Source organism: Oryctolagus cuniculus, chromosome 18 (genome assembly GCF_051225735.1).
Source record: "Oryctolagus cuniculus isolate XC-2025 breed Fujian yellow rabbit chromosome 18, ASM5122573v1, whole genome shotgun sequence".
NCBI classification, from domain to species: domain Eukaryota; kingdom Metazoa; phylum Chordata; class Mammalia; order Lagomorpha; family Leporidae; genus Oryctolagus; species Oryctolagus cuniculus.
In genome coordinates, this window is record NC_142884.1 from 27,416,308 (window position 1) to 27,436,414 (window position 20,107).

At 47.3% G+C, this 20,107-nt stretch overlaps 1 long non-coding RNA gene across 1 annotated transcript in view; it reads left to right on the forward strand.

Annotated features, from left to right (window-relative positions):
- LOC103352342 (uncharacterized) overlaps positions 1-20,107 on the forward strand; it is a 100,668-nt gene that overhangs the window by 45,841 nt on the left and 34,720 nt on the right. The gene's annotated exons all lie outside the window — the stretch shown is intronic.

Genomic DNA, 20,107 nt, shown 5'->3' on the forward strand with positions numbered 1-20,107 from the left:
GCATCCCCCAGGCCGGGGCTGTGGCACAGTAAGTTAATTCTCTGCCTGCAGCACCGGCATCCCATATGGGCGCCAGTTCTAGTCCCAGCTGCTCCTCTTCCAATCCAGCTCTCTGCCATGGCCTGGGAAAGCAGTGGAAGGTGACCCAAGTGCTTGAGCCCCTGCACCCACATGGGTAGACCCGAAGAAGCTCCTGGCTCCTGGTTTCAGATCGGCTCAGCTCTGTCTGTTGGGGCCATTTAGGGAGTGAACCAGCAGATGGAAGACCCTTCTCTCTGTTTTTCCCTCTTACTGTCTGTAACTCTACTTCTCAAATAAATAAATCTTAAAATAAAGGAAAGAAAGAGGCATCTCCTAGGTGAGCTCAGCGGTGTGGGCACAGAGCAGAGAGAACAGATCTCAGTTGCTCACGTAACCTTTAGCAGAGCAGTTTTGTGCAGTGAACAACCAGTGCGACTGTATGGGGTGGGCCAGGACTCAGGTGAGGCTAGAAAAACCATGGGGCTTCTCACAACGGCCTCTGCTGGGCAGAGGTGAAGAGGTGGCCCCATGCCTGCAGTGGCCCTGGGAGAAGTGTTGCCCTGAACATCAGCTGGAGTCCAATCGGTGAAACACCCCAGGGATTTCAAAACAGGGGATTTAGGGGCTGGCACTGTGGCATAGTGGGTCAGGCCATTGCTTGTAATGCCCACATGCCATATCTGAGCACCAGTTAGAGGTCCTGGCGGCTTTGCTTCCAGTCCAGCTTCCTGCTAATGTGCCTAGGAAGGCAGCAGAAGATGACCCAAGAACTTGGACCCCTGTGAGAGACCAGGATGGAGTCCCTGGCTCCTGGCTTCAGCCTGGCCGGGACCTGGCTGTTGTTGGTGATTTGGGGAGTGAACTAGCAGTGGGACATTTCTCTCTCATGCCCTTTCTCTTTCTGTCGTTCTGCCTTTCAAACAAACAAACAAAAACCTCTTTAAAAAACCCCAGGGAATTTAACACAAGGAATCAGTTTCAAAGGTGTTAGAAAGAGTGTGCTTGACAGCTACTGGAAGCTGCTGTCGCCCGGTGGCTTCAGGAACAATAAGGAAGACGGAGCTAGGTAGCATCTAAGGACTGCTGCTAGGAACAGGCTGCCTGAGCGGGAACCTGGGCCCGCATCCTCTGGCCTGATGCTGCCACCACTATCACTGCCTTGGCTGCTGGCCCCACCCGCGCTGGCCCTCCTCCACTGCTGCTGGGTGAGCTTCAGAAGCTTGGAAGAATGGCTTCTCCTTTCTCCACGTCTTCCATTCCAGGACTTCCTCTTAGTAGAGCCCAGTGCGGGGTCACCCAGCTAGCATAGGAATGTGGAAAACGCCATTTGCAGGACAGCATTTTGTTGGGAGCACATGTTATCCTACATTTTAACCTGTGCTTGTCTTATGTTTCTTTGTGACTTAAAATTTGAAGACCAGAGAACATGAAAAATAGTTGCTAGCTAACTACTAAGTATCGGGCCTTATGTTAAACTTGGAGATACTGCAGTGAGCAAAACAGAATCCCTGCCCTGATGGAGCACAGGAAAAATAGTCAACTCTGTGTGAGTATAATCCTCTGGCCAGGTGCTGAGCACAATCAGTCCCTATGACAACTCTGGGATTTATTTTTTAAAAAGATTTATTTATTTATTTGAAAGAGTTACATAGAGAGAGGAGAGGCAGAGAGAAAGAGAGGTCTTCCACCCAATGGTTCACTCCTCAATTGGCCACAATGGCCGGAGCTGTGGTGATCCAAAGCCAGGAGCCAGGAGCTTATTCCAGGTCTCCCACATGGGTGCAGGGGCCCAAGGATTTGGGCCATCTTCTGTGCTTTCCCAGGCCATATCAGGGAGCTGGATCAGAAGTAGAGCTGCCAGGTTTCAAACCAGTGCCCACATGGGAATGCCAGCACTTCAGGCCAGGGCATTAACCCGCTGCCCCACAGCGCTGGCCCCAGGGCTTTATTTTTTATTTTTTTAATATTTACCTGTTTATTTGAAAGGTGAAGTTATAGAGAGAAAAAAAAAAGGAAAGACAGAGAAGAGACCTTCCATCTGCTGGTTCACTCCCCAAATGGCTGCAACAGCCAGGGCTGGACCAGACTAAAGCCTAAAGACTTGGGCTATCTTCTGCTGCTTTCCCAGGTCACAGCAGAGAGCTGGCTCAGAAGTGGAACAGCTGGGACTTGAACCAGCACCCATATGGGATGTCAGCTCTGCAGGCAGAGGCTTAACCGGCTACACCACAGCGCTGGCCCCCAACTCTGGGTTTCCAACAAGGTGATAGAAGCTCAGACTAAGTGTCCTGAGACAGACAACTTGTCACAGGCACTGGGAGGTTCGCTGCCAACCTTTGAGAATTTGTGTGGGTACAGGTCAGGAATCTGATTTGCTCACCCTGGGGAGGAAACTTTGAAAGGCCTGTTCTGGACAGCAGCAGGCTCTTCCCACAAGACGGGTGGTCCCAGCAAGAGTGGTCTCTGCTGCTGCTCTGCATCCTGGTACCATCATGGCCCCTACTTATTGCCCTACCAGCTTCCTGCCTGCCTCTCCCTCCTAAGGGCTCAGGACAGTTATTGGCACTCCTGTTTGGGACCCTGTGGGAACTAGGCATGTTGGGGTCTTAAACCTGAGGCTGGCCCGTGACCAGCAGGGGACAGTACAAGCACTCCCTGACAAGGCGAAAGGGAGAGGTAAGGTTGATGGGTCAAGCACACAGCAAGCACCCGTGAGTTCTGTCGAAGCAGGAACTACTTTATTGAGGAAGTGTACAGGCTTATAAAGCTTATGAAGGACATGCGCAGTAGGGGAGCCAATCAGCGAAAAGGTCACGCAGGCGTGGGTGGACCATGCACAGGAGCATCTTAAGCAAAGTATAGGGATCACGCACTGTCCACGTGTCCGGAACCAAAGCGGACCTATCCCTGCCAGTGGTCTGTTCTTAACATAGCTTAACCACAGCAGACACGCCCCTTGAACATCTGCCAGGCGCCATGTTGTGATGGAGGTTTTAGGCAATGCCCAATATATGCAGGTGTCATTCCTGGCCTTTCTGTGCCGGAGCCCCTCTTTGTGATGGGTGTTAGGGGGAGACCCCCCAGCATAACCATCTTTGTGTCCCTGGAGCATAGCGTAGTGTCCTGGACATAGCAAGTGCTCGGAAAGACATTCAAGCAGATCACCTAGCTAACAAGGCTGCCGGCATTCAGCAGTCTTCAAAAGTAAATTCAGAGCCAGCACCGCGGCTCACTAGGCTAATCCTCCGCCTTGCGGCGCCGGCACACCGGGTTCTAGTCCCGGTCGGGGCGCTGGATTCTGTCCCGGTTGCCCCTCTTCCAGGCCAGCTCTCTGCTGTGGCCAAGGAGTGCAGTGGAGGATGGCCCAGGTGCTTGGGCCCTGCACCTGCATGGGAGACCAGGAAAAGCACCTGGCTCCTGCCATCGGATCAGCGCGGTGTGCCGGCCACAGCGGCCATTGGAGGGTGAACCAATGGCAAAGGAAGACTTTTCTCTCTGTCTCTCTCTCTCACTGTCCACTCTGCCTGTCCAAAAAAAAAAAAAAAAAAAAAAAAAAGTAAATTCAGCCAAAGGAATTGAAAACACGCCTTTGAGGAGACACTTGCTCGTCCACATTCATAGCAGCAGCACTCACAGTAGTGAGAGACAGAAGCGACCCAAGCATCCGTTGACAAGGAATGGATGAATAGAATGTGGTACACAGCAATCACCCCAATCAGAAATTCACAATCCAGAATGCTCCAAAATCTGAAACTTGCCAAAAAAGGTTTATTTTATTTATTTGAAAGGCAAAGTTACAGAGAGAGGTAGGTACAGAGAGGTCTTCCATCCACTGGTTCACTCCCCAGATGGCTGCAATGGCTTGAGCTGAGCTGATCCGAAGCCAGGAGCTTCTTCTGGGGGCTCCCCCATAGGTGCAGGGATCCAAGGACTTGGGCCATCCTCCATTGCTTTTCCCAGGTGCATTAGCAGGGAGCTGGATTGGAAGTGGAACAGCTGGGACTCAAACCAGTGCCCAAATGGGATGCTGGCATTGTAGGCCTTGGCTTTAACCTGCTGCTGGCCCTAATCTGAAACTTTTGAGTACTGACAAGATACCACAAGTAGACAACTCCACACTTGAGTTCAGGTATGCAAATTTTGTTTCATGTACAGGGTTATAAAAATATTATTAGATTATCTTTGGGGAGTGGGTGTTTAACACAGCCAGTAAGATACTGCTTGGGGTGCATGCATCCCAGATCAGAGTGCCAGGGTTCCAGTCGGGGCTCTGCTTCCACTTCCTATTACTGTGTAGCCTGGGAGGCAGCAGGTGGTGGCTCAAGTACTTGGGTCCCTGTCACCCATGTGGGAGATCTGGATTGAGTTCTAGGCTCCTGGCTTCAGCCTGGCCAACTCATGGCTATTGTGACCATTTGGGGAATGAACCAGTGGATGGAAGATTCTCTCTCTCCCTCTCAAACAAATAGAATTAAAAAAATTTAAAAATAAAAAAAGTTGGGGCTGGCATTGTTGCATAGTGGGTAAAGCCACTGCCTGTGGCATCAGCATCCCGTATGGGTGCCGGCTCATGTCTGGCTCCTCCGGTTCCAATCCAGTTCCCTGCTATTGGCCTAGGAAAAGCAGTAGGAGGTGGCCCAAATGCTTGGGCCCCTGTCGCCCATGTGGGAGACCTGGATGAAAGGCCTGGCTTTGGCCTTGCCCAATCCTGGCTGCTGTGGCCACTTGGAGTGTGAACCCGTGGATGGAAGACCTTTATTTCTCTCTCTCTCTCTCACACTATGTCTCTCCCTCTCTCTCTGTAACTCCAACTTTCAAATAAATAAATAAATCTTTAAAAAAAGGAAAAATTAATCACCTTTGGGCAATGTGTATAAAGTGAATATGAAACATGACGGAATTTGGTATTTATATTGGGTTCCATCCCTGATATCTGTATATGGAAATACTCTAAAATCCCAAATCAGAAACAGTTTTGGTCCTAAGCATTTAAGATAAGGGATTCTCAGTCTGTATAACCAAACAATGGAATATTACTCTTCCCGCAACAGGAAGGGAATTCTACCGCCTGGATGAACCCTGGGGACATTATGGGAAGAGGAACAAGCCAGATACAAAAAAACAAGGACTGTGTGATTCCACTTACACGGTGTACTCTAGTGCAGTTACATTCTTAGAGACAGGAAGTAAAACAATGGCTGCCTCGGGCTGGGGGGATGCTGCAAAGGGAGGCCACGTTTAATGGGGTGTGTTTAAGTTTCAGCTGGGGAAGAGGAAAAAATTTCCGCAGATGGAGGTGGGGATGGTTGCACATGATGTGAATGAGTTTAATGCCACAGAACTATGTGTGTTGAAAATGGTATGTTTTATGCCATGTATATTTTACCACAATTAAAATAAAAGTGCACTCAGGATTCTGCTTATTAGCTTCTGGATTTGTGAGCACTGCTAACCTTTTAACCATGAGAGTCCTGCTTGGGAAAGTGTCCAGCAGAGTGCATGGGGGTCTTCCCTCCACCTCTGCGACGGCCATGAATTTGAGGCTTGTTTCTGGCTGATGAAACAATGGATCCGTAGCTCTTCAGGCCTTTATTTGAACCCCCAAAGAGGCACACCAGCCTTGCTAAAGTAGGGCTTCTGGAAGCCAAGTCAGTGTTTGCCTTGAGATGTGGGCATGTGAGCACTTCCAATGCTTGTCTTTGTAGCATGCCCTGGGGCCGTGCCCATCTGCACCATCAAGATTCTTTGCTGCCAGGCAACTGAAACTAGTTCCAGCACACTAGGAATTTACTGCAAGGCTCCCAGATAGCTCGAGAGGGAGGAGAGAAAAGGAGGAGGGGAAGGCTCGGGAACATGAGAGGAAGCAGGGTGGCTCAAGACATCTGTGCAGTGTGGTTGACAATGACAGACATTTGGTGGCTTCTACCAGTCCAGGCGACAGGGCTGAAATGAACAGAATCCCTTCCCGCATCATTTCCTTCAAAATTCTGATGTCCAGGTTAAGAGTCCCGATTAGCCAAGTCTAGACAAGGGGCTGCCTCTTGGGTAGGAGCAGGTGAAACACCCAAGGTGGGGAGAAGTTCCCGAAGGAATAGAAAATAAGTGCTGGTGAGGATGTGGGGAACTTAAGGTATTATGGGTGGGAGTGTATATAGAAGGTGCAATGGATGTTAGGCAGCCCATGTGGCTCCCTCCCTGCTGAGACCTCATGGGCACCTCGAGCACCCCTGGTCTCCTGCTGGAAGTTCCAGATGTGCTGTGAGGCATCAGGAGACCCGTGCTGGGTATTAGAGCCCAGCCGGGGCCTCCAAGTGTCTTCCCCAGTCGCTGGGTCCTTGCTCCTCGGGCTGTGTGGGAGGGCACGTGCAGGGGACTGTTGGCTTGGCTTGTTCGGCTTCAAGGCCATTTTCCATCTGTTGCCTCCTGGGCTGTCTCAGGGAGAATGCTTCCTGTTTATTACCTTTAACGGCGTTCCATGAATCTCCAGGAAATAGCAAAGCAGCAGCATCCGGGGACTTGACGCATCTTCCCAGGACCCCACGGGAGGGAAAACCAGCCACACACCAGTGTGTGACCTCATCTGCCCCAGAAAAATATGAATCTTGGCTAACTCTTCCCTTCTTCCCAAATATGTAGTAAAATGTTTACTTCCACACAGACTTTTAAATGCACCACTGATGCACTTGCTCCCCGAGTATATCAGCAGATTTAAAAGGTTCATAAAAATTCCCTTCGTCTGGCTACAGCAAATTTTGTGCGATTGTTCTTCTGCGAGATTAGTGGCTCACAGACCATCTTTTAAAGTTTGATCACTGATTTGTCTGACACCTAATTATCAGCAGACTGGGGAATGAAGAAGCTTGTTTATTGCCAAAGCTGGTGAAGCAACATAGTCCATTAAGCCTCCAGGGCCTTATAGCTCAAGGACCTTATTCCTCTGTGGAGCGTGAAACCTCATCCTGCTGTCTCAAGCATGCTGCCCGTTAGCCAGCAGTGGTGGGTGCCTCCAGTTAGGGCCCTCACTGCACTTTTGGGGCTCAGAGGGAAAGTGAAGTCCAGGAGGTGGCCTTGAGGGGCTCAGGAACTATGGCTCCAGCTGCTGACACACGTCCTACTTAGATGCTTAGCCCTAAAACCTTCTACAAGCTGACAATACTTTGAAGCCCTCCCACGGCAAACTGACGTTCGACACCAACAGCCACGTGCAGTGTCACTGGAGTGGCAGGAGGTCTGGGGGAGGCTGTGGCTCCACCCCATCAAGCACAGCATTTTCTCCAGGGACTTGGTCTTCTCACTACCTTCTGCCTGGTTTGCTCTTCCGCCAGATGTGTCCTGGGCTGACTTCCTCACCCCCTAACTCAAGTGTTATTAATTTTAGTCAAATATACATGATGTAAAGTTTACCATCATAAGCATTTTCTGTGGTATTATCTACAGTTGCATTGTAACCCAATGTGCAGCTATGACCCCAGTCATCTCCGCAACTCTTTTTCTTCTTCTTGCAAAACTAAAATTCTGTAACTGTGAAACAGTAACTCCCCAACCCCTTCTCCCCCAGCTGCTGGCAACCATCATCTACTTTCCATGTCTATGAATTTGACTAGTCTAGGAACCTCATATAGGTGGAACCATGTAGTCTTTGTCTTTTTGCATCTGGTTCATTTCACTTAGCGTAGTGTCTTCAAGGTTCATCTGTATTGCTGCTTATTGCAGAACTGTATTCTCTTTCCAGGCTGAACAACACTGTGTTGCGTGGTGTTTTACTACATTTTGTTTATTCGTTTATCTGTCAATGAATGTGGGTTGTTTCCACCTTGCTGCTATTGTGAATAATGTTACTGTGAAAATGGGTGTACAAACATCTCTTTGAGAGCTTATTTTTCAATTCTGTTAGTTACATACTCCAAAGTAGAGTTGTTGCATCATATGATAATTCTATTTTTTTAATTTCTTTATTTGAGAGGTAGAGTTACAGAGTGAGAGAGAGAGAGAGAGAGAGGTCTTCCATCCACTGGTTCACTCCCAAATTGGCTGCAATGGCTGGAGCTGGGCTGATCTGAAACCAGGAGCCAGGAGCTTCTTCTAGGTCTCCCATGTGGGTGCAGGGGCCCAAGATCTTGGGCCATCTTCTACTGCTATCCCAGGCCATAGCAGAGAGCTAGATGGGAAGACGAGCAGCCAGAACTAGAACCAGCACCCATATGGGATGCCAGAGCTGCAGGCAGAGGCTCAGCCTACTGCACCACAGTGCTGGCTCCTCGGTTAATTCTATTTTTAATTTATTGAAGAACCTCTGTTTTTCATAATGGCTGCACCATTATACACTCCCACCCGTAATACCTTAAGTTCCCCACATCCTCACCAGCACTTATTTTTCTGTTTTGTTAGTTTGGTAGTTATTCTAGTGGGCCTGCAATGGTGTCTGATTTTGGTTTAGATGTGCTTTTTCCTAATGTTTAGTGATATTGAACATCTTTCCACGTGTTTGTTGGCCATCTGTAAGTCTTCTTTGGGGAAATATCTATTGTGCTGTGTTGTGTTGTTGAGTTGGAGTTTATTATATATTCTGGATCTTAACCTCTTATCAGATTTAATGGAACTATATTTTAATTGACACACAGTAATTGCACATATTTATGAGGTATGGTGTGGCATTTTAATACTTATATACAATGTGTAATGATCAGATCAGGGAAATTGTGTTTATCTATCACCTTGGATGTAGCATTTCTTTGCACTGAGAACATTAAAAAATCTTCCTAGCTATTTTGGAATGTTCAGGTAATTGTCAACCATAGTTATACCACTGTGTTACAAATTAGAATGCATCCCTCCTAACTGAACACTTGTACCCACTAGTGATCCTCTCTCTGCCCCGCCCCCCAGCCCACCCTCCCTAGGTTCTTGTGACCGCTATGCTAGTCTCTACTTCTTTGAGGTTAACTTTAGCTTCTTTGTATAAATGAGGACATGCAGTATTTGCCTTTTGTTTCTTATGTATTACACTTAGCCTAATATGCTCCAGTTCCATTCATGTTGCTGCAAATGACAGCATTTTGTTCTTCATATGACTGAATAATATTCCACCACTAATTTCTATCAAATGTTCTTCATTCTTTCATATGTTATTGGACACCATGTCCTGACTATTGTGAATAGTGCTGTAATAAACACGTGGTTGCAGAGGTCTTTTCGTACATTCTGGTTTCATTTCTTAAGGATATAGATCCAGTAATGGGATTGATGGATAATGTACTAGTTCTACTTCTGGTTTTTTGAGGCATCTCCATACTGTCTTCCATAACGGGAGTACTGATTCACACCCCCGCCAACAGCATATGAGTCCCTTTCACGCCACATCCTCGTCAGCATTTGTTATTTCTTGCTTTTTGATAATAGCCATCCTAACTGGGGTGAGAATTTGCTTCAGGGTGCTTTTGACTTGCATTTTCCTGATGATTTGCTGAGCACTTTTTCATGTATTTATTTATTGGCTCTTTGTATATTCTCTCTCTCTCTCTTTTTTTTTTTTTTTTTTTTTGACAGGCAGAGTGGACAGTGAGAGAGAGAAACAGAGAGAAAGGTTTTCCTTTCCGTTGGTTCACCCTGCAATGGCCGCTGCGGCCTGAGTGTTGTGGCTGGCGCACCGTGCTGATCCGAAGCCAGGAGCCAGGTGCTTCTCCTGGTCTCCCATGGGGTGCAGGGCCCAAGGACCTGGGCCATCCTCCACTGCACTCCCGGGCCACAGCAGAGAGCTGGACAGGAAGAAGAGCGACCAGGACAGAATCCGGCGCCCCGACCGGGACTAGAACTCGGGGTGCCGGCACCGCAGGCAGACGATTAGCCTAGTGAGCCGCGGCGCGGGCCTTGTATATTCTCTTTTAAGAAATCTCGGTTTAGATCATGCATCCGTTGTATGTGTCTTTGCTTTGTTTGCTGTTGAGTTTTTTGCGTTCCTCAAACATTTTGGAAACGAATCCTTTGTTGGATGAATAGTTTGCAAATATTTTCTCCCATTCTCTAGGTTGTCTTTTAGTTTGATGCAATGCCACTTGCAGATTTTCGCTTTTGCTGATGGTGCTTTTGGGATCATACCCAAAAAATGTTTGCCTGGTCAAGTGTCCTGAACTTTTTACCCTCTATTTTCTTCTATCAACATCAGTTTCATGTAAGGTCTTATATGTAAGTCTTTGATTCATTTTCACTGGCTTTTGAGTCTGGTGAGAGAGGGGTATAGTTCCCTTCTTTGCGTATGGATATCCAGTTTTTCCTGCCCTATTTATTGAAGAGACTTTCCTTTTCTCCAGTGTTAAACCTGCTGCTTTTGTAAAAAAGTCGGTTGATTATAAATCTTTGGATTTATTTCTGAGTTCTCTATTATGTTCCATTGGTCTACGCGTCTATTTTTATGCCAGCACCATGCTGTTTTGGATGATATAGCTTTGTAGTATGTTTTGTAGTCAGGTATTGTAATGTCTCCAACTTTGTTCTTCTTGTTCTGGATTGCTTAGGACATATGAGGTCTTTTGTGGTTCCATAACAATTTTCTTATTGCTTTTTCTGTGAAGAATGTCTTTGGTATTTTGGGTAACACAGGATGTCTTCCCATTTATTTTTGTGTGTCCTCTTTAATTTCTTTCTTCAGCATTTTGCAATTTCACTTCCTTGATTAAATTTTTTTCTTAGATTTTTTTGGGTAGCTATGGTATATGGGATTGCTTTTCTGCTTTCTTTCTCAGAAGTTTTATTATTGGTGTTACTGATTTTGCAGGTTTATTTTATATTCTGTAACCTTACTGAATTCATTGATCAGCAGTCATAGTAATTTTGGTGGAATTTTTGTACTTTTACATATATAAAATCATGTAATCTTCATACAGGGATAATTTGACCTCCTCCTTTCCTGTTTGGATGCTCTTTATGTCAATCTCTTGTATAATTGCTGAGGATAACAATTCCAATACTACATTGCCTAAGAGTGGTGAAGGTGGACGTCCTTGTCTTGTTCCTGATCTTAGAGCAAGTTATTTCAGCTTTCCCCCATTCAGTATGACTTAGCTTAGTGTTGAGGTACTTCTTGGCTCTATCTAACTTCTGAGGGGTTTTATCATGAAGGGATGCTGAATTTTATTGAATGCTTTTATTGAATGCTTTTATTTCTGTATCTATTGAAATGATGATATGGCTTAAAATGTTTTAAAAATTTGAGAGGCAGAGGCAAATAGAGAAGCACACACACACAAAGAGAGAGAGAGAGAGAGAAATAGAAAGAGAGAGAGAGAGCGAGAGAGAGAGTGCAAGCTGCCATCTGCTGGTTCATCCTCTAAAAGCTTGCAGTGAGCAGGGCTGGGACCAAAGCCAATAAAATTCAACATCCTTTCATGATTAAAAAAAGCCCTAAAAATTATAAAAAATATAGCTAAAAAAATGTATCTCAACCCAATAACAAATGTATACAGACTGACCCATAGCTTATGTCATACTGAATGGGGGAAAGCCGAAATCATTTCCTCTAAGATCAGGAACAAGGCAAGGGTGTCCACCTTCACCACTCTTATGCAATGTGGTATTGGAATTCTTATCTGGTCCAGGTCTCCCACATGGATGGCAAGAACCCAATTACTTAAACCATCAGCAGCTGCCTGCAGGGGTCTGCAGTGGCAGGAAGTTGGAGCCAGGACACAGAGCTGGGAACTGAATCCAGGTGCTCTGATGTGGTATGTGGTCATTTTAGCCATTGGGCTAAATGCCCACTTCTCCTCTTGTGGTTTTATCATTAATTCTGTTCACATACTTATCAATTTACATATGTTGAACCATTCTTGGGTTTCTGGCATAAATCTCCCTTTACCATGCTGCATAATCTTTCTTTTATTGTTATTATTATTATTATTTTTGACAGGCAGAGTGGACAGTGAGAGAGAGAGACAGAGAGAAAGGTCTTCCTTTGCCGTTGGTTCACCCTCCAATGGCCACTGTGGCCGGTGCGCTGATCCGATGGCAGGAGCCAGGTACTTATCCTGGTCTCCCATGGGGTGCTGGGCCCAAGCACTTGGGCCATCCTCCACTGCACTCCCTGGCCACAGCAGAGAGCTGGCCTGGAAGAGGGGCAACCGGGACAGAATCCGGTGCCCCGACCGGGACTAGAAACTGGTGTGCCGGCGCCGCAAGGCGGAGGATTAGCCTAGTGAGCTGCGGCACTGGCCCCTTGCTGCATAATCTTTCACACATAACTGTTGAATTCAATATGCTAGCATTTCGTTGAGAAGTTTCACATGTATATTAATCAGAGATATTGGTCTGTAGTTTTCTTGCTTTGTGTCTTTTAATTGAGGAAGTTAATTTGCTTACACTCAAAGTCACTATTGACTAGTGAAAATATACTGTCATTATGTAATTGTTTTGGTTATTTTGTATTTTCCTTTTCCCTTCCTTCCTCTCTCGTTATCCGGCTCTGTGGTTTGGTTGTTTTCTGTATTGCTGGAGTTTGGGATTCTCTTTTCCTGCTCTTTTGGGTATCTGCTCCACTGTTGAGTTTTGCACTTGGGCAGGTTTGCATGATGCTTTCACTTCCAATTTAAGCATTTCTTGCAGGATCAGTCTTCCTGTGCTGATGCGTTCCTTCAGCTTTTGTTTGTCATGGAAAATATTTATCCCTCATTTCTGAAGGATAACTTTTATGGGTGTCATATTCTTGGCTGGCAATTTTTCCCCTTTGGAATGTTTAACTCATCCTCCCATTCTCTCCTGGCTACAAGGTTTCTGCAGAGAAGTCTGCTGTTAGTCTAGAGAGCATTCCTTTAGCAGTGACCTGAGTTCATTGTAAGTGGCTCTTCTCTTTCCTTTTTAAGAATTCTTTGTCTTATATTTTTGGCCATTTGACAATAATATGCCTCAGAGGGGATCTTTTATGGTTGAATCTGTCAGGAATCTCTAAAGATTAGGAAAATTTTCAGCAATTATTTTTATTTATTTATTTTTTGGACAGTGAGAAAGAGAGAGACAGAGAGAAAGGTCTTCCTTTTGCTGTTGGTTCACCCTCCAATGGCCGCAGCAGCCGGCGCACCACGCTGATCCGATGGCAGGAGCCAGGTGCTTCTGGTCTCCCATGGGGTGCAGGGCCCAAGCACTTGGGCCATCCTCCACTGCACTCCCTGGCCACAGCAGAGAGCTGGCCTGGAAGAGGGGCAACCGGGACAGAATCCGGTGCCCTGACCGGGACTAGAACCCAGTGTGCCGGCGCCGCAAGGCGGAGGATTAGCCTAGTGAGCCACGGCGCCGGCCACAATTATTTTCTTAAGTAGCTTTTCTGTGCTTTTCCCTTCTCCTCTTCTTTTGGGCCACCATCATGTGAAGGTTTGCTTGTTTAATGATGCCCTATGAGTCGTGAAAGTTTCATTCCTTTTTAAAATTTGTTTTCTTTCTGAAAAATCTGACTGAATTATTTCAAAAGATCTGTCTCCCACCCAGAAATCCTTTCTTCTGCCTGCTCAGTTTACCGTATTTCTAATTTCATTTATTGAGTTCTTTAGTTCCAAGATATCTGATTTGTTCTTTTTAATAATCACTGTCTTTGCTGAATTTCTCATTCAGATCATGAGCAGCCTTCCTAATCCCATTAATTCTTTCTGTGTATTCTTTTGTATATTATTAAGTTTCCATAAAGTCATTCTTCTGAATTCCTTGTTAGGCAATTCACAGATTTCCTTTTCTTTGTAGTCTGTTGCTAGCCTCTGTTTCTTTGGAATCCTCATGTCACCCCATTTTTTCATGCTTCCGTGTCTTTACATTGTTTTTTGTGACTCTGGTGGGTCAGTTACTTCCACCCATTTTAGCGGGTGGCTCTCTAGTGAAACACTGCTGGGTATGTGCCCTATGGCATTGATTGAGTATATTGCATTTGCCTCAGTGTTAAGTGGTGCTTTAGTGTTGTGTCAGTGCAGTTTTTCAGGTATAATCAAGGTGGCATCTCCAGGTATTTCAGTGGCCTAGGTTTCAGGGTTGTGGTGCTGCATCACCATCCGGGATGCAACTGCCTCAGATGAGGCAGGTTTGCTGGCAGCTCTGCATGCAGTGTGCTGAGCTGTGGGTGTGGGGTACACCTCTGTTTCTGTGGGCAGAGTAGGCCCATATGGGTGTGTTGCAACAAGCCTGAAAGGGAGCAGGGTGGAGTTATCTGTCAGTACCAAAAGGTGCACAGGGCGCAGGCCATGACTGTGTGCCCAAATGAGGCTCATCAGTGTCCATGGGCGGCATGGGGGAACTTCATGGGCTTTCAGAGGTTGGTGGGAGGGGCTCAGAGAGGTCTCAGCTGCTGGTAGGGCTGGGCGGGCAGGGTAGGTAGGCTGGAAAGGGAGAAGATGGGTAGGAGGGCTGAATGTCTATTTCTCAGGCCAGGCTTCTAAGAACTGCCTGCTCATCTGCTTCTTGGGGCTCCAGAAAGGTGGGGATGGCTGCTGGGTTGTTTGCTGGGGGTTTGTTATTTTTCAGCCTCTTCTTGGGACTGTGGGTAAGTGGGACTATGTGTCTGCTTCTTTTGGCTTCTGTGGGCTAAGGTACTCAAAGCTGGCTGCCCAGTTACTTCCCATGGCCAAGAGTGCATGGATAGGGTAACCCAGCTTTTTTTGGGTCCCAGAAGGGTGAGCTGAGCTGCCTTTCTGTTCCCTGAGACCTAAGGTTGGTGGATGAGGCCACCCAGATGCTTCCAGAGTGTGAACAGGGTCTCCCAGTGGTGTTCTGGGGCACCCTGCAGGCATAGCTGCTCAAGGTGGGCTGCACAGCTTTTCCCTGGGTCCATGGGAGTCTGGGCAGGGGTCCTTTGGCTGGTTTGCAGGTCTGCTGGGGGAAGAGCCTGGGTGGGGTCTCGTGTTCCCACCAAGTGAAGTCCCTCTCAGTTCAAGGTTGATCTTGACAGATGCTGTGTACTTCCTTCCTCTCTTTGTAAGGCCAGCTCTGCCACGTGCTCTGCCATGGTAAGTCCTGTCTACTTTCCTGCAGCATTCCCCAGCAGATGCCGTGTTACCAAGGTGGAGGACGGGAGGTGGAGCCAGCCCTCTGACCAGCTGCCTCCTGTGACCCCAGAGGTGTAGTCCGTGGGCGCTGGGATGGAGGCAGGGGCCCCAGGGCTCTTCCTGGCATGCGTTTCACTGTGACAGGCCTGGCGCTGGATGTCAAGTGTGAGGCTGGGACTTGAGTCCCTCTATTCCCCAAGCACAGGAAGTGTCTCTCCACTCCACTGCTTGGAGTCGGGAGAGGAGAAACGTGGGCAGCTCTCGTCTGTCTGCCTGCTTCGATGTCACACTACAAGCCACCGTGTCCTCTCCCGTGGCTCTTCCAGTTCTTGTAAAGCGAATTGATCATGAGAAGTTGCTTAGATTTGCATCTCTGTGGGCAGATGATTGGTGAAGCGTCTTGCTCAGCTGCCTCCCTCATCAGATTTATAATTTGCCAGCCTTTTTCCCTATTCTGTAGATTGCCTTCCTTCTGTTGGTTATAAGGTCTTTCATGCACAGAAGTTTTTATTTATTTATTTATTTATTTATTTATTATTTTTTTTGACAGGCAGAGTGGACAGTGAGAGAGAGAGACAGAGAGAAAGGTCTTCCTTTTGCCATTGGTTCACCCTCCAATGGCCGGCACGGCCGGTGCGCTGTGGCTGGCGCGCTGCGCTGATCCGATGGCAGGAGCCAGGTACTTATCCCAAGCACTTGGGCCATCCTCCATTGCACTCCTGGGCCACAGCAGAGAGCTGGCCTGGAAGAGGGGCAACTGGGACAGAATCCGGTGCCCCAACCGGGACTAGAACCCGGTGTGCCGGTGCCGCAAGGTGGAGGATTAGCCTAGTGAGCTGTGGCGCAGGCCAGCACAGAAGTTTTAAATTTTGACGTACTTCAATTTATCTGCTTTTTCTTTTGCTGCCTTTGGGTTTCGTGTTATATCCAAGAAGTCACTGGCAAATCCAATTTTTAAAAAATATTTTATTTATTACTTATTTGAAAGTCAGAGTTACACACACACACACACACACACACAGAGGTCTTCTACCCAATGGTTCACTCCCTAATTGGCCGTAACGGCTGGAGCTGCGCCCATCCGAAGCCAGGAGCCAGGAGCTTCCTCTGGGTCTCCCACGCGGGCACAGGGGCCCAAGCACCTGGGCCATCCTCCACTGCTCTCCCGGGCCACAGCAGAGAGCTGGACTGGAAGAGGAGCAGCCGGGACTAGAACTGGTGCCCATATGGGATGCCGGCGCTGCAGGCGGAGGATTAACCAAGTGAGCCACGGCACTGGCCCCTGATGTAGGTTTTTTAAAGCACTTTTTCCTGAAGCACTGTTTAACAAACTTTTCATTGGAAAGCCAGTACTACCGTGGCTGAGATCTTTCTTGTCCTGAGGCTTTGATCTTTCCAATTCCTGGGGTCTGACCTGGCATAGGGTAGGTTCTCAATAAATATTTACTGGGTGATGACTGGATAATACTGCTTTCTCCTGGCCCTTGTATCCTTGTCAGACAGGGCAGAGGGTCCATCCTCAGGAGGTCCCTTCTGCTACTGACCCAGCTGAAGGCTGCCCAAGGGCCTCCTGTGCCTCTGCCATCAGATTGGGCATGGATCGAGGGAAGTAGAGACAGAGAGGTAGAGAAGGAGAGAGAGAGAGAGAGAAAGAGAGAGCAAGAGCGAGCGAGCTGGCTGCCAGGGGAGCATACCTGCTTCACTGTCAGCTTTATGATTTCATGCTGCTTAAACATTATGGTTTTGTGATGGATAGCCTGGTCCCCTCGGCCTCGTAAGAGGCCACAGAGAAAGGTTCCTCCCAGGCTTGCCGTGTCTGGATGCAGAGCAGGGGCCCACAAGTCAGCCTCCTCACCCCCTCTGCCTTGGTTCTTCCCTGCTCGTGGGCCCACACCTTTTGCACATTATTCCACCTGTACTTTTTTTTTTTTTTCACTGTGAGGGAGAGCAGAGCCAAGTGAGTGGCCTCAATTGAAGACTACTTGACCCCAATTCCATCACTCACCTTTCTTTCATCGTTGTCTTTGATGTTATTTTATGTTGCCGCATTGAAGGTTTGCTTATGTTGACTAAGCTAAAAGCAGCCTGTGTACACAATATTCCCCTTAGCTGAACTTCCAGTGCTCACACTGGTGCTGTATCTAAAGGAGCATCATGAATTTTGGCTTCTGCACCCAATTTTCTCCCCTGCCAGTGAGGCTTTCCTTTTGAAGAACATGAAGACATTTTTTTAAAATTTATTTTATATGTTTGAAAGGCAGAGGTACAGAGAGAGAGAGAGCGAGCGAGCGAGAGAGGGAGAGAAGTCTTCCATCCCCAGGTTCACTCCCCAAATGGCTACGATATCCAGAGCTGTACAGATCCGAAGCCAGGAGCCAGGAGCTTCTTCCAGGTCTCCCACGCAGGTGCAGGGGCCCAAGGACTTGGGCCATCTTCCACTGCTTTCCCAGGCCATTAGCAGAGAGCTGGATCGGAAGAGGAGGACCCGGGACTTGAACTTTACCCACAGCGCCAACCCTTCACAAACTTTTCTGAACACTGGGGAACTGTTGAAGGAAGTATAAGATTTTTGTAGCTAAGAACAATGGAGCTGCAGGCAGGGGCCTAGCGGGAGGGGCAACAGGATCAGGTGAGAACAAGTCAGCCCTGCCTGTGTCTCCCCGGCCAAACACTGGGGATGGAGAGGACCAGGACTGTCCCGGGAGTGTCCTGGCCAAGAAAACCTGAGGGCTGTGAGGTTGCTGGAGGGAGGAGTGCTCCTGAGGCCCCAGGGCAGCTCCTGCTCTGCTCTCGGCCTGGTGCAGCCCCCATACATCCTGGGAAGGAGTGTGGAACCAAGCAAAAGGTGCAAGCGTGATTTTCCAGAACCCAACATCTACAACAGCACAATGCCGAGCCCTCACCCAGCCACATCACACTGCTTGGGAGCCTTCTCCTGCTCTGTTCCCAGTTGATGGTAGGGGTCCCCCGTCACAGGCCATGCAGCGCTCACAGAGTAAGGGGCCGCATCCGACACACGGAGAGGCAGTGCAGGGGGAGGGAGGGCACAGCAGGGCTGGGAGGTGCAGGATTGGCTGGGGAGGCCCCAAGGCTGCAGAAGCCACTGCAGGTTATAGAGATTGCAAGGGACACAAAAGGGCCTGGCTCGTGAGCACACACAGCACACTCTGGGGAAACTTGAGCAAACCCTGGGGAGACTTAATGAGGCTCTGGAGTCTGTCCTACATCAGCAATATTTACTGAAAGTGGAACATGCATCTAACTTTAAAAAATGAAGGTAATAGGGGCTGGCGCTGTGGCTTAGCTGTAGTGGCAGCATCCCATTTGGGCATTGGTTCGAGTCCTGGCTGCTCTACTTCCGATCTAGCTCTCTGCTGTGGCCTGGGAAAACAATAGAAGGTGGTCCAGGTCCTTGGACCCCTGTACCCACATAGGAGACCCGGAAGAAGCTCCTGGCTCCTGGCTTAGGATCAGCGCAGCTCTGGCCATTGCGGCCAATTGGGGAGTGAACCAATGATGGAAGACTTTTCTCTCTGCTTCTGCCTCTCTATAAATCTGCCTTTCAAATAAATAAATAAATAAATAAATTTTTAAAAAAATGAAGGTAACACTGATATACAATGAAATACATATACCAAGTGTACAAATTCCATGCATTTTGACAAAAGTGTTCACCTGGAACAAACATACAATCACAGTGTGAAATATTTCCGTCAGCCCAGAAGCTTCCCTTGGCTCTCATTCCAGTGGATGCCCGCCACCCATAGCCAACCACAGAGCAGGTGTCACACCGCATGGTATGTACCAGTTTATGTCCCGCATCTTTGATCCAACAGGCATGTGAGAGGCATCCATGTTATTGCGTGTACCAGCCGAGTAGTATTCCACAGTCTGAATGTACCCCAGTTTGTTCATCCATTGTGTATACTTCTGCACCACCAAGCACACATTTGTGGACATACCTTTTTGTTTTTCCTGGGTGAACATCTCTGAGGGGAACTACTGATCATATAGTTAAGTGCATGTTTAAATTCCTGAGGAGCTGCTGTTTTTCTGAGTTGGTTGTACCCCCTTCACTCCCAGCTGGCACTGTGTTCATACGAGAGCTCCTGTCGTTTCATACTCTGGCCAACTCCGGTCCGTCTTCCACATTTTAGCCGCTCTGCAGGTGGTTCTCGTGTTTGCCAAGTAGTGTCTTGTTGTGATTTTAATTGGTATTTCCCACACGATCAATGATGTGGAGAAGCTTTCTTGAATTTATTGGCTAATCATGTATCTTTTAAAATAATCTGTTCAACTCTTTGTAATTTTTTTATTGGATGGCTCAACATTTTACTGTTGATTTATATGTGTTTTTTTAAAAATGTATTTTGGGTACAAATACTTTGTCAGATACATGAATTGCGAATATTTCCTCCCAGTCTGTGGAGTGTCTTGTCTTTTTCTTTAATAGTGATGGTTGATGAGTAGAACATTCTCACTTTCATGAAACCCAACTTGTCAATCATTTTTCTCTCAAAGTGAGTGCCCTTGTATCTTCTCTAAGAGACCTTTGCCTTCCAAAGGCCGTGAAGCTGTTTTCTTGTTGAGTTTTTCGAAAGCTTTAGAGTAGTAGCTTTTATGTTTAAGTCTATGATTGATCTCAATTTTTTTTTCTTTTTGTGAAAGCGGGAGCTGAGATTTATTTCCCCCTCTAACTGTTGGACAGGCTTTTGTTTTCCTCACTGAACTTGGTGCCTTTGCTGAAAACCAGTATAGGTGGGTCCATCTCTGGACACTCCAGTATGTGCCATTGATCTAGTCACCAATTCCAATGCTAACACCATATTTTCTTGATTACTCTGCTTAGCAATTAATCAGATAGCATGTCTTCCAATATTATTCTTCTTAAACTTTGTTTTGGCTATTATAGGTTTTTCTCATTTCCTGAAAAATTTCGGAATTGACTTACAATTTCATACAGAAAGTCTGTGGATTTTGATTAGGTTTGTGTTGAAGCTATATGTATCCTCATTGAATCTTCAATAGTCAGTCTTTTAGTTTCAGATGTCAATCAATGTTGTCTTAACAATGAA